Source organism: Puma concolor, chromosome E2 (genome assembly GCF_028749965.1).
Source record: "Puma concolor isolate L17-30 chromosome E2, mPumCon1.1.hap2, whole genome shotgun sequence".
NCBI classification, from domain to species: Eukaryota; Metazoa; Chordata; class Mammalia; order Carnivora; family Felidae; genus Puma; species Puma concolor.
Window position 1 is genome coordinate 28,811,872 of NC_141681.1, and position 15,101 is coordinate 28,826,972.

Below are 15,101 nucleotides of genomic sequence, written 5' to 3' on the forward strand. Positions count from 1 at the left end.
TCTAACTGCTTGCTACAAAACAGATGCTGAAGGCTATTTTTGCTTTTCACCTTTTTCATAAAAACAAAAGTCCTCTTTGAATTCCTCTTGGTTAGCACACAGGTACTAATGTAGGTCTTTTATAAAAGCAAAGTGGCATAACACAAACTTTTGAAAAGCAAAGGACACCTGTACTAACCAAGAACCACCCAGAACATAACCGCAAGCTAAGCCAACTCTCCTAAAAAACGTGTGGTTACATCTCAGGTACCTGACAGCCAAACGAGCTTTGAAATGGCGCACGTTGGGAAAGACAGGCATGAAACGGCCTTATTTTTAGTCACCAGGCAGACTGGGTCTCAGAATACAAGTGGCAGCTAACTCCTACTGCAGAAGACGGGAGTGGGCACAGGGATGTTTTTGTCAAATGGCCAAATTCTCTTAGCTTATTTGCTTCCCAAAAGTGAGAACTGTGAGAAATAAGGGTCTCTGGGAGAAGAATTCCGGTGTCCATTTTAGCTAGGAAAGTAAGATGGCGAAAAGTGCTTCCCGTCTACAAGGAAGAAGTGCTCTGCCGGACAGTTACGTAAACAGTTTGAAATGAAGACTCTGAACACAGATTTCCTGGCCGTTAAAAAATTAAACAAAAAAGATACAATGATATGGCAAAAGCCGTATTTTACATGGTCCTTCCCCTTCAAAACACAAAAGACCATTCCGTGTCTCTTCCCCTTCAAAAGATCAACTGTCAACTGCAATCTACTCTGTCAAAAATTCAAAGTGAAGCCCCCACAGCAGGCCAGACTGCCTACGAGAAGGTATCTGACCAAAACACATAGTGAGTGCTGTAAAAGCCTTGTATCTTCTCTCATTTAATACATACAATGTACAAATTAATAGATCTGTAACCAAAATTCCAAATCAAAATAATAACACAAGCAAGCAGTGACAGTTGACAATGGTCACTGTGGATTAAAAAAACATTGCCAAGATATAAGCAACAGCTAAGAAGGTAATGAAACAAGGAAAAGAAAACTAAGCAGATCAAAAAATAAGCTTAACAGACGGAATCCTCAAGAGGGTCTGTTCCAAGATGGAAACCAGAATTCCAATAAGCACGGCAAGTAGCCATTACCTTTAGATAGTGAAATGGAGAAGTGTCTGATTTCTAAAAAGACAGGAGTGTCAGTTATACCCATTATCCTGCTTCTGCTCATTCTGAGTAAAATACCTATTCCCTTAACCTCTCCTAAATTTCCCATCTTCCCAGTTTCTGAACAAATGACCTCTTCTGAAACCTTCTCTTGGGTGAATTTTCTACAAAAGTAAAACTGCTACTTGAGGAGAAAGTGAGGAAGGACAAAGCAAGATGCTGTTTTCAGATGGGCACAAAGGAAACCCTGCCAGTGCTCAGAGCCGCTGGGCCTATCAGATGGCGTGGACACGCTTTTCATTAGCTCCCTCGTGGTGCCCACGGAGAACGCCTCGAGGAATTTGCAGGTGCAAAGAGATGTTCATTACTGATAAAGCCTAAAAGATGAACAGAGAAATTTTTAAATTTAAACATTTTTAAAATTCGGGGGGATTTCATATGGTCTTATAGCATGTTTGGTTATTTCATCAGAGAAATATTTAACGCAATAGAGTAAGAATACATAAAATGTCAGCCTAAAACACCTAAGAGACAGTGAAATCTTCTTTTGCAAGGAATACGATATGAATAGCAAATCCAGGCTTTATCCTGCAACTCGGGTATTTAGAGTCAATCCCATAGATTGTTTTCTACAAAACTTAATACTTTAAACTGTTCTTCACGGACCGCATCATATTTTAAAAAGCAGATGCATAGATAGAGGTCTTTAAAAAATCCCCCTGCAGGGCACCTGGGTGGCTCAGTCGGTTGGGTGTCCGACTTTGGTTCAGGTCATGATCTCGCAGTCTGTGAGTTCGAGCCCCGCGTCCGGCTCTGTGCTGACAGCTCGGAGCCTGGAGCCTGCTTCGGATTGTGTCCACCCCCACCCCCTCCGCCCCTTCCCCACTCACGCTCTGTCTTGCTCAAAAATAAGTGTTAAAAAAAAAAAAAATCCCCCTGCAAAAAGCAGTGCTAAGCTGGCAGCTGACATCACCAACTGTACCATGTTTTTAATGCTGTTGTAGGATCTTTCACTGTGCTTTTATGCAAAAGTCTAGCCACTCTCATTCAGCAGGTGGCAGCAGACCCTGCAAGAGTGGCTGTGAGTCCCACCATTTGCCAGCTCAGCAGATCCATAGGCCTGCAGGCAGCTCTGGAGCCACAGGTGGCAAACCCTGTCGCTGTAACATGGCGCCGCATGGGCACCAGGCCATCTGTCACTGTCAGGCTTCAGGGTCCCATTTTGTACCTGGTTTCTACTACTGGGCTAAACAAAGGACCACGCAATTAGGTGACAGATTTGGGTCCATTAAGGCAAAACAAATCAGTCGCTCCCATAATTCAAATTGGTTTAAAGAATGGTCTACAAATTCTCACAGGTTAAATCTAACTCAATGTGTCCAAGGAGATTCTAAACCTAAGAACACACAGCTCTGAGCAGTGCCTCCTTCTGGATCTGCCTAGGGCCTTCCGGGCAGCACTGACTTAAGGGGGCTGGCATGCCTGGTCTCTTCAAGGGCATGCCAATCCAGGCGTGATGAAATTCCATCTCACCTGTCTGTGCCGTCTGGAAAAGCCACAGGCCTTTGAGAGAGCCACTCACACGAGTCCACCTACTGCCTTTTGTGGACCCCTTCCTATTATCTTCTCCAGCCCACAGAAGAATGAAGAAGAGAAAGAGAAGGGAAAGTAATTACCATACAACAAAAGCCCAACTTCCAAGATTTTCAGTACTGAGTAAAGAAAGACAATGTAAGAGGCGGGACTCACCATGACCCAGAAGGGAAGGTTTTTGAGAACAGGGACATGCCATTCCTGTGTGCGGTAGTGAGGGGTGCAGGAGGGCACAGCACACCTCCCTTGTCAACACAATGTAGACACATAACTACTAGATGCCTCTTCCTATTTCTACACCAAGTCATGAAGCAAGGGCTGCTTATCAGCACTTTGAGTTACCGTCCTTGCAAAGTAAGGCTGAGGTTAAGTAAGGGCTGTCCCTCCTGTGAGGGCCATTTAAATCGCTTGTGCTACTGCTGCAAACCCAGCTGTGCCCTTGCAGGGAGCCCAGGGCAGTCCTGTTACGTTACCTACCTCTGGCCATCCAGGAAAGGAAAGCAATCTGTTCAGCTCAGTCATTGGGGGCCACGTGCAGAGGGGGATCAAGTAGTAAGGGCACAATATAAATAAGTAGGATCGTAAATGAGGGTGATTTAGGCACTAGGGAAGAAAAAATAGTTTTCGGCAGAACACCGCTCCCCGCCTCCCAAATCCAGCAAAGCCCTGCAGTAACCTTTCAGGGTTGCATAAATGAGTTTCCCCTGCTGGTCACAAGAGGTCTGGGGAGATGATGTGGCTTGCTCAGTGCTGATAACCTTACCACTTCATGAAAAACAAGCCAGAGCCTGTGTCCTAGTGAAAGAGGCCATGATGCGGCAGGAAGTGCCACGCTGCAGTGGCTGGGCCTCTGCTGGCCATCCTCTTCTCTCTCCACTACTAGAAGTGGGGCAGGGAAGAACAGGAACACTAGAAGCCAAGACAGAGATGGAGGGAGGGCAGCCAGCCAACTGTTCTCAGACCGTTGAGGTGGCCCCATGGGAGAAAGCAAGGTCAGCAACTCTGAACATTTTATCTCCCTGCGCACCCCCCTCCCTACCATCACCAAAAAAAAACTAGTGCACTTGCTAGGGCTAACCTTTGGGGACATAAGAACAGGGGGGATTCTGAAAAGAAAACTTCAATGTAGTTTTGCAAATGGTATGTAACAGTGTGGCAAAGTATGTCTGGCTTTAAAAACCAGCACCAGAACCCTCTCCTCACTCAAGGGTATGAACAGATCGAAAAAATATTAATCCCACAGCCACCTGACGTGACAGGAAGGTAAGAAAAGGAGGATACGCATTAAGGGATGATAAAAATGTTTTAATATGTCTTTGAGGAACTGATTTCCATCTTGGAGACGGATCGGTCCACATTCAAAGAACCTTGGGTACTCAAAACGCACTGCGGTATAAAATGGGAATGCTCCAATAATGGCCTTTATCATGGCCACCGCTGCCCCCACCATCCCCCAAACCCACTCTAAAAGAACTCACTAAAACAACCTCATATTGTATTAAAAAAACAAGCCACAGATCCCCTGCTTTGCTATCTAGTGTCTTTTCCCTTTGGAAACAGGAAACAAAAGCAAGATTTGGGGGGTTGTGAGAGTTGACAGCGGAGGGTGTGTCTCCCAGCCAGTGAGGTGGGAACCTAGTGGGTTTGGCCAGGCCATGCCAGGCCGTTTCCACAGCGCTCAAGATCCAGTTCTACTTAGCAAGCAAAAGGCGCGTCGCTGGGGAAGGCCATGTTTGAGAACCACGTGTCATATTAACTCCCTACTGGCACACGGTGTCAGTCACTCACACTGCAGTCGGAAATCACAGCCCCTCCCACTATGCAGCACTGCCTATGCCTATGGGATGGATCATCATGGCCGTCACAGAAAAGGGAGCTTTGGTGTTGCTGCAGTCTCTTCTTATTCAGAAATTCTTTTTCAAACATTTGTCTGGAGTCCACTAAAACGAGCCAGAGACTTTTCTAACTTCCGTTGTCTCGCATGGAATTTGCCACGGTATGCTTCTGCCCTGCTAACAGTCGTTGGGATTGCACTCTCTAAAACCTCAAGCTTGGAAACGTTTTGACTTCACCCTGTCAGTGTTGAGGGAATACCACAGGATACACCATTCACCATTAATCACCATGGGTACAGGAAACAGAAAACACTGCTTAGCTGGAGTGGCAAATACAAACAACAGGAGAGAGAGCAAGACCACTTTACGAATACAAACAGCCTGAAACTGACCTTTCGCCCAGCCCATCCTTACTAGGAAAAGGGACAAGCCTGCACTATGGGATCCCTCATACCTTACAGCTGGAGGAATGATCTGCTGGGAGGGGCCGTCAGAATGCCCGGCTCCATCGAAGCTCGGGGCAGACGGACGTGACGCTCGTGACTATCCCAGGAGATGAGCACTTCCTCCTCTGAGCTGAGACAACATAATGGACCTAAAAGCTCAACTTGCAGAATGTCTTATTTTTCAATGTTCATTTATAAATGATAAATTTATAAATGCCTATCAACACAGGCCCGGGAAGACTCCAGGCACAGTTCAATTAAGTCATTTCTGGCAAGACGAGTAGGAACATCTCCACGAGTTAAGCGGCTGAAGTAAATATAGGTTTTGCCGAAAGCTCAATCCATTAGGGCCACCAGTCACCAGTGAGCCCACAAAGAGAAAGACAGGCAATCAGATGTAGACAGTAGCATACACAGCACAGCAAAGATAAGGAGTCAGGTAGCCTGAAGTTAGGGCAAATCAACGGCTTTCCAGATGGATGACCTTGAGAAAGTTATTTAACTACTGTAAACCGTACTTTATCTAACTGCAAGATGAGCTGATAATACTTCATAAACTCTGAGGCCGGCTCCCGAAATTCCAACTCCATGAGACATGGGAACAGGTAAGAAATTAGCATTGTCCTACTACCATGACTACAGTTCACTTCCAAAATAATCCATACCTTGAACCACAAAGAAATGAACTTGGGTTTTGAAGGTGGCAACATATATTTTATATATAAAATAACCAAAGCCCACACAGAGCTAGAATGAAAACAGACTCAAAAACAAATAACATCTTTTCATAGGAATGCTGGCTTCATCTTGTCATAAAGGAGACTCATACTGTCCTGTTTTCTAAAATCCATCCTCTACTGGAAGAAGTTATGTTTCTATGTTTTTTTTTTTAAAGAAAGAAGAAAACACAAAGCAAGGAGTTTCAAAAGCACTAATATAAAATATTTAAAAATGTATTTTATCCATATCTGTCACCAATTTCTTAAAAGGAACAACTGGAAGCTATTTAGATATAAATGCTAATTAAGTCTTTTACTTCAGGAAAATCTCAAAATTTCCATCTTCTAACAGAATAAAAAAATAACTGTAAATTGGCAAAGCAGTGCTACTAGAGGTGTCCTCAAACTTGATTAAAGAAAAATAACTCATGCGCTCCACCTCTTATCACAGTGTTCGTGGTGACGCCATTTTACTCCTTCCTCACTGCCATCTTAGTGCCACGGAATGTTTCTAGCGGGCTGGCCGACATGCTTGCTTATCTACATTATGGCACTGCCAGAGCAGTCAAAGGTTTGATATGAATATTTTTTTTTGTAGCAAAAAGAGCGAGCCCCTGACTCTTTATTAGCAGCTAGGCTAAAACTGCATGAGAAAACCAAAGAGCTTCTAGATTGAAGAGACTCGGGAACCCCCTATAAGTATGAGAAAGGAGAGCCTCTTCCCAGGAGCCAAACTTGAGTAGACCATGGTAGAGGCAAAGACCCGGAAAGCAACTGGGTCTCTGCTATCTCCCCAGAGTACCTTGTATGTGATTTACATAAAGCCAGAGAAAGAAAATAAGATCAGAATCTTCAACCAAGTTTCACTTTAAAAATTTCAATGGAAGGCTTTGTGACACCCGTCAAGCCATCCAACCAACCATTTTATGCAAGCAAAGCTGCAGTTAAAATGGGAGTTCTAGTTTGCTGCCCCAGAACTCTTTTATTTCTGAGTGCAAGCCTTGTAAAAATCAAGGGGAAGGAATCCCTTTGCATTCTACCACACATCTAAACAATTAATATATTAAATGTCCTTCCCAGGGTTACAAAAATTATACGGAGATCTAGGCTCTTATGCTGCAACCCTGAGATTTATGTAAGATTTATGGAATCTTTGTAGGATTCTGAACAGGGCTCAGGAAAGTGAGCCTTCCTATTTCAATGAAAAGACTGATGTGAAAATCCTCCTCTCCCTTAGTTTCAAAAACATCTATCAATTAGAGAAAACCAGCATTCAGTGAGTAGGATGAATAACAGCTAGAGCAGTAGGACTTGCAGGAACAGCTGGCTTTATAAATTTGGTATCAAGTTAAAAGGATTCTCGGATACTCAGTTCTGTGAAGATTCAACTCCTGAAACAACTACTAAAGCATTTTGAGCAAATTCTTCATGGTACAGTTTACTGTAAAATACACTTACTATACATTCTTCAGGGTTAAGTGCCTTTAAAAAAAATAAACACAGAAGTCGAAGTTAAAATCCACTTACTTCTCTTAGGAACAGCATAAAGGAACAAAGGAATAAGCCAGTCAAATCCAATTAATTTTAAGAATCAAGATCTCTAAGCTTACAATCACAAACAAGAGTTTTCCACAAGTAGCTTTGAAGTCACAACTATTAATTAAACAGAAGACACTAAGAATTATCCCCATTAAAGAGAGTGAAAGTCTCAATCTATTGATCTTTTAGGACAAAATCTTGTTTTGTTAAAACACTTTTTCTTATATATTTCAATCAGCTACTACAGATCATTAACATGGAAGGGTTTTCTTCTAAAAACAAAACAAAACAAAAACTAAATTAAAATCCAGCAATTTTCTTCAGGATTGAAAAACAAACTCTTTGTAAAAGACCGTGAAAAGATGCCTGAACTCTTAAATATAGCATATTTGGATTTTTTTTATCCCAAGTGTCATTTTCACCTTTTGACTAGTGATAGATTCACACCTCTCATTAACTTAAATTACCAAATAATGAATTGAAAACATGTGTTAAAATCATTCATAGAACCTATATTCCAAACATATATATGCATACACATGTATATATATCTTACACTTGGTTTCTGACACACACATAAAAAAAATACACCCAAGAACCTCTGTTACACCTTTAATATTTGCAGCATTCATTTAAAAGTCTATTTTGCCCTTTCAACCAAAGACAAATTTTCAATCTCTCCCCGCTATATGAGTATATGAGAAATACTTACTGTAGACAAAAGGATTCCATTTTCTTTCTGAGAATATTCTCCACCCTCTTAGAGAACTCTTCTATGCAGTATGCAAATTCATTTTCTGAGTTTTACAGTCACAAAGCTCTTGTGCCACAGAGCCGAATGTAAATGAAATGGCCCTGCAGCTGCCTTCAGAATGCAGCTCACCTCAACCATGATACAGCTAATTGTTAAAAATGGTGGCTGAGACATTTTCCATACATTAAATTAAGAAGCTCTGATGAAGGCGCTGGCATCCACCCACTTCAGACAAAGGAAAATAATTTGCAATTGTACCAAGGCACGGATAATTGAGTCATCTCCCATACAGGGTCAGTGTTAGAGGTTTCCTCCATCTTTACAAAATGCAAACCACAGCTCATTGTCTCATCTCACAAATCAATTCTTTGCAATGCTGCACTGGGTCAGAGTTTTAAAGGAATCTTAGTCGTGGGCAAATCCAGATCTCCAATGCTGAGATGAGCAAAATTCTCAGTTCCTCTCCCTTCCCTGAGCAGCTCTCCTCCATTCCCCACTTGACAGCTCCTCAAATCTTCCTATTGTTAAGAGTACAGAAAGTCCCCCACCTCTGAAGAGAGCTTAATCTCTCAACTAGGTGAGCAATTTCCAAGTCCCTGCTGCAGAAAGAAGTCTAGACCCTACAGGTCCCATGATACAAATACATTCCTTGGGATAAAAAGCTATACATCACTGTCTTTTTCTGTTGTTTGTAAGGGAAGGCAACAAGCAAGCTGCTTTTTAATGCTGATTAAAAGCATTTTCAACTCTGATATTAATCAAGGTATTAAAAGTGTTATAGGCAACATTTATAATTTTATTACCCTCCAGATAATGCTTACATGACTTAGGAAGTTTTCATCTCATGTACTGAAATCACATTCTCTACACCAAAAATGTGAAATATACTTAAAGGACTCGTACTCTTTTGAGGATGAATTTAAGAAAGAAAAAGTAACTACCTTAATTTAAATCGCCTACCTGATAATACTTAAAAACCCATATCTTTGATGTTATTATTTAATTCTTATTTAAAGCTTTATGCTAAAGCATTTCCTGTGAGATAATCCCAAATACTTCCAATATTACTTCCTCCCTATAACAAAATATAAATGATTAAGGCATAATACACACATACACACACACACACACACACACACACACACACACACACAGTCACCTACAATCCCAAAGGATCTGGTTTTATCAAAAGGAAATTCTATTTTAATATTTTACCTCATATAAGAATTCTACACTTCACATGCATCTTTTTAAAAAAACCTTACAAAGTCCATACTACTTATGACTTAAAGATGAAGTCTGAAAAATCCAAAATAACCAACTATTTAAATCTTTAAGCAAATACCTCTCTGCCCCACCCAATGGATTTTTTTAAGAAAAATATTAGAATGACAAGGCACAAATCTGAACAATTCTCAGGAGAACCAAGTACTTTTTCTATCAAATGAGTTAAATCTTCTGAATTTACCTTGAAATTTTAAACAAGCCAAGATCTCGTCTTTCAAAGGTACTGCAAAAACATGCTGTCAGTCTATTTACTAGGGTGCATTTATCTTAATTTCTTTACAAAACATAGGTAATCCTACCTGCAGCTCTCAAATTTTAGGAGTTACAGACCAGTCGATGCTGTTGGTCACTGCAGCTCTTCCATACCTTCTATGTGGGATGAGCTCCGTTGGAACCAGTGCTCAAGTTTTTCCCACTCCAGACAGCCAGAAATCAGGGGGTGTTTTGGGGGGGGGGGGGGAGGAAGAGGAAGGGAGAGAGGAGAGAGATGGAGAGAGGAGAGAAAGAAGAAAAAGGAAAAGAGAACACCCTGCAAATGTGATATGACTGAAGCATTAAAGAGTCCAATTAGACAATGAGACTGCAGGGTCCCCTTAAAAAGGGTGTCCTGCAGCCCCAGGGGCACAGCGTCATCTTTCGTGCTGCTCCACACAAATTCAGAGAAGTCAGCTATCAGTTTGAAAGCACAAACTGATGGGAGTAACAGTTTATAGCTTACAGAAGGGTATTTTATTGTTAACGGACTGTACCAAGTTAAGATTTAAGAGGGGGAGAGACAACATGTAGGCAAGGAATGCTATGATACTTTTTCTTTTTCGACCCAAGCCACTGCAATTACTCTGATGTGAATTTTTGATGACTTCCGACATCTTGCATGGTTAATAATCGCTTCAGCTGTCATGTTTGGTTAATGTGGAAAATGCATTTGCTGCATTGTGATGCAATGCTGTGGCCACAGATTGTAACACCAGTTGTGAAGCTGGTCCCTTAACTGAGCAGCAGGAATTTGCACATGCCATGATGCTAAAATAAATGGTAGTTAAAAGATTTTATACAGCAGCAGACAGATTCTGCCATTTTAGCCTACAGGATGTGTAGATCCAACATACACAAGCATCTCAGATCGCCGTGCCCTCATCAACTGCACCATCCTTCAAACAAAACAGTACATTCACCATCTTAAATGTTTGGCCTCTCAGTAGTTAAAAGATTTCAATACTGTTTAAATAACTATTCAGATTAATTATAGCTTTGAACAGAACTGAGGCTATTTTGCGTTTCAGGAATATACAGCCAATGAAACTGTCAGTGACACAGGAAAATGCAGACCTTTTATTAACATATGCTCGGCTCAACTGTCACTTCTTCGTACAACATTTAGGGAAAAATATATGATGTGTAAGTAATGAATATTCCCATTCTACCGTAATGGTTTTTAAAAGAGCTCCTCAGACAGGATTTTTTTTTTCTTCTGTGTTTTAATGTATAACCTGAAAATCAAAGACTACATTAAAATACTAACATATGCTTTTCACTGTCACTAAAAGAAACTCAATGCAGCAAAGAACTGTGCAATTTCAAGAAAGCCTGTGAAAAAGCAAAGATCAAACTGCACGAAGAACCATGCATCAGATGATTAAAGTCAGGCTAGTCAGGTAGTGGACCATCATTATCATGGTGCAGATTGCAGGAAAAAAAAAATCGAGAGAAATACCCTTCCATCTTCAAAACCAAAAACCACAAACCCTACAATTGCAATCTGTTGATTGCAAAACCAACACCTATACTGCAGAACCAGAATGACACATGGTATTTGCCAATTTTGTAATATATTTTTATACAAATATTAACTTGGCTACTTAGCACCTAGAATTTGGCTACCTGGGCTTCTTATTCATCTACAGTCATCATTTTGGTATTTAAAGAAGCAGAACCAAGTTAGACTTTGTTGCTTTAAAAGAAAAACAATGAATATAATTAACTTATACTTCTTACTTCAGAACTTTAGCCAATTAAATGCTCCGAGTTGAGATGTTGCAGACATTTCTGCCTTTATAAAAAACATGACCGAAAAAGAATGAACATAGGAACACACTGGGGTCTGAACAGTGCATAACGATGAAAGAACTTCTGCTACTAACATAAAAATCAACTCGTGATTTCCTTTGTTTTATTCACTGTGATAGCACCAAGTGCATAATTTGGAGGTGCATGCGTTAACAAGCACTGTAAAGCGGAAGAGCATTCTAGTTTTGTTTCTTCCCCTAACTTAAAATTAACTGCACCAACAGTGCTATTAGGTGCCATAGCAGGTATCACAGCAGTTGTAGCTAACATTGAACAATTCAAGCTTTTGTTGTTGTTGTTCCAGACCCAATACAAGGTACCACTAGCAGCTCAGAAACCACACAAGGAAGGGAGGAGGGGGGAAGGGAACGTGTGTTGGGGGTAGCTTTGAAATTAACCAGGCTCAGCTTATGCTCCAATTACCGAACAAAAGACAATCCTGGGGGACCTCTCTCTGAACCGGTGCAAGAAGCAAACTCTTTTGTTTCTGATCAAATAAATACTGCATTGGAGCCCAGTCGGTATGCAATAGGAGTCTCTGCCTGGGGACAGAAGGGGCAAGAAAAAATAAAGAACCCCCAAACCCCCGTGTGGTTAAGTCAAACCATTTTACTGATGGTTAAAACCTATTCCCAAGGGAGACATCTGAAGTTCACTACAGGAGAGTGAGAAAACCCACTTTCATTACTAAAAAAACCCTCCTCACTGAGTCACTATTAAGACATTTTTCTCCGACAGTACGGCCAACAAATAAATTAACAGGATATTTCTTTACGCTAGAATAAATTGTAAACAAGCTCGGATTCTGTCTTCCTCCAATCTAGGAAACCAGATGAATTGCGAAATATTCTGATTGCAAAGGACCCTGGAGCAGAGGGTACAGAGAAGAGTTAACTAACCTGCTTCAGACCCCAGGGGCCTGAATACGTACGTGGAGATCATAAAAACACTGAAAAGCAGCCACCTTACAAAGGAGGCACTTCTTTACTTGTTTTATCACTAGCTGAACATAAAGTGATCAATTCCTAAATGTTTATTCGGTAGTCTATTATTTATTTTTGTTTTGGTTTATATAGACCCAAGCACCAAAAACTAGAATAAAAAGGGTAGACAACTAATGAACCCAGCATTTATTAATATAAGGGATAAAAATGGGCTTGTTTATACAAATGGAGATCATGTCTGATCCTTCCGACCAAAGGGATCGACACATTTCAAAACCCTCTGTGCACCACACCATTCCCAACTACAACAGCTAGTTGTACACCAGATACACACTACATAAAAAATCTAGACGCCCAAAAGTGTAAAGACAGATGGAGCTTACTGCCACAAAGTGGATTTAGGTCTCTGTGTATTTGAAAGATCTCCGAATTTCAGGTGAGGGCTTGGATTCTCAAACAGTATTCTATGCAAAATCCAACAAAGCACGCCTTTACACAGTTCCTTAGAATTCATTATAATGAGACTCTCTGATAGAAAAGCTTCAAGTTTGTTATTTCTATATCCATCTTTCTACAGATCCTACCAATCAGTCCATGAAAGAACTTCTCAGCAAAAAACAGGTATAGGGCAAAGATTTTTCCGAAAAAAAGTAGGAACACTTTATCCAACTTACGGCATCCAGATGCTGAAGTCTCTCTGACCTTCATATAGTTAAATGATTTGAAAGATTTGAGTAGGAAGAAAAGGGGGCCAATTTCCTTAGGCCTACACTTGAAATCCAGCAAGGATGAGACATTGTTGAAGGTGTGGCATTAGTATTCCTTCTTTTTTTTCACCTGTTATCATTAATAAATAAGATTATAGAACAGAAAAGGCAAGCCATTGAAATTCTGTGGTTCAGGTAGAATTATAATAATAATCGCCAGGTGAAATTACCACGTTCAAGTGAACCACTGTAAAGCTCTAAAGTACCATGACAATATGCAGGGCTTTATGCAGAAATCAGACTTTGACAGATCCCTGGTGAGCTCTGTTCTACCTTCTGCCAGGTTCACTGGGCTGCTGGGAAGATAATGTAATATCACTGGTGGGTAAGTGCTTTTAAGAGTTAGGAATGAGAGGCCATGTGAGGTTGGGCAATTACTGTGCCCTACCCCCTAGCCTTCTAAGGCAAAGCTGGATCCCGCTTCCCTTCCCCTCCATCACCAACCTCCTCCTGGCTCCTCTCTCCTCACTGAGACCTTGTTCCCTTGCCCCGTGCTAAATATTCCCCCTCCCATACATTCATTTTTACTGCCACAATTCTTACCTCTAGACCAGAGGCTCTGGAAAATTCTGTCGGGAGCTATTTTCTGAACAGTGCTTCTTATCCTATCTCTAAATGTTTCAGGGGCATTTCTATGGGATGTCTTGCCAGAACATCAAAAGCTGAAATGAAATCTCAACACTCAACCAGTTAATCTTCCTAACTTCTCTGCCTCGACCGACAGCACCAATCCTTCTCCTCATTACAAACTTCAAGTTATTTCTGAACATCCTTCTTAAGCCCATCAGGCACCAAGTGTGGCAGATGTTTCATTCCAAGCATCTCTCACACATCTTTTCCTCTGCGTTTTCTCACCAACCCACCTGGTCCTGGTGTCATCACCATGCCTGGATTATTACAATTGTCTCTGAACACCACCTCAGCAGGTATCCTTTCCACTGGCCAATCCAACTTCCATGGGTCTCCACACCCCCCTCCCCTTCTTCTTGACATTTACCTGCTCCAAAACTTTCAACAGCATGTGCTGCCTACACTCCACTGCTTGGCAGTCACTCCTTCCACATCTGATACCCCCTCCCTGACAGATTTCATTTCTTAGCACATAACTTCTGTTCTCACCTCCCTGACTTTGGTCAGGCTATTATTTTCATATCCTCTTTCACTTCCTGCAAGCTATGCCCATGTAATCTTTCAAAGGCCCATTCAAATCCTGTCTGTTCCGGGGTGGGGGTCTTCCCCAATACCCCAGAATTCATTCATCATTACCCACTCTTCTCCTCTGAAGTCCCAAGCCATGGAGAACCTCTTATCATTCCCATTCAATTCCGTCCGTCATTTTACACTGCCTTGGACAGCTTGGTCCTATTATAGAAATGTTGGTCAGTCTTGAATTTCCAGGTAGAAGACGATGGATGAACTTCCAGAGGACAGTATCCAGAATTTATGTTTATTCTAATTACATCGGTGCCTACCATAGTGCTGTCCGTAGTGGACACTCAACAAAACCACTTCACTGATTTGTATTAGTGTTCACTAGACCCCACCCAGGCAGATACAGGCAACTACTTGAAGAGGACCTAAATATTACTTTTGCTTGTTGTTTGTTCTTTCAAATCTCTTTAGCTCCCTGAGATCACTGCAGCCTTAGGTAGTAAGACGGATGCTGAGGTGGTTCTTGGCCAAAGTGCAGAGGCACCGAACTCTACTCTGTGACTAAGCATCATGACCAACAGTATTCAATTCCCAAAGTCGGCTTCCTTCTCCGTTGCATCTATCTAGTGCCAAGGAGGTTCAGGGAAGATGAGACGGTCCTGGCCCAAAGTCAGTGGCGTGGCATTCACAGCTGATCTGTCCTGACAAATCAGCTGAGAATGAAAAAGCAATCTGCTAATTTTATCAATGACATTTCACCTTGAGTATTGTTTTAAGTGAGGGCCTAGATTTAGGCAGTCAATAGAAATCAGCTGACTTCCGCAAGTCATTATTTAGCAGTAAAACAAATTAAGGTTCTGATGGTC

At 41.4% G+C, this 15,101-nt stretch overlaps 1 protein-coding gene across 4 annotated transcripts in view; it reads right to left on the reverse strand.

Moving 5' to 3' along the window:
• Positions 1-15,101, reverse strand: part of NUP93 (nucleoporin 93) — a 105,091-nt gene that overhangs the window by 41,169 nt on the left and 48,821 nt on the right. Inside the window, exon 1 of one of the 4 annotated variants that reach the window (XM_086689392.1) lies at positions 9,605-10,003. The exons of 1 other annotated variant lie outside the window; for it this stretch is intronic. The gene's annotated coding sequence lies outside the window, so the exon portion shown is untranslated. Of the gene's footprint in view, positions 1-5,014; positions 5,036-7,976; positions 7,999-9,604; positions 10,004-15,101 lie in introns of those variants that run through there. 2 more of the 4 variants (XM_086689393.1, XM_025920838.2) reach the window with 2 other exon arrangements.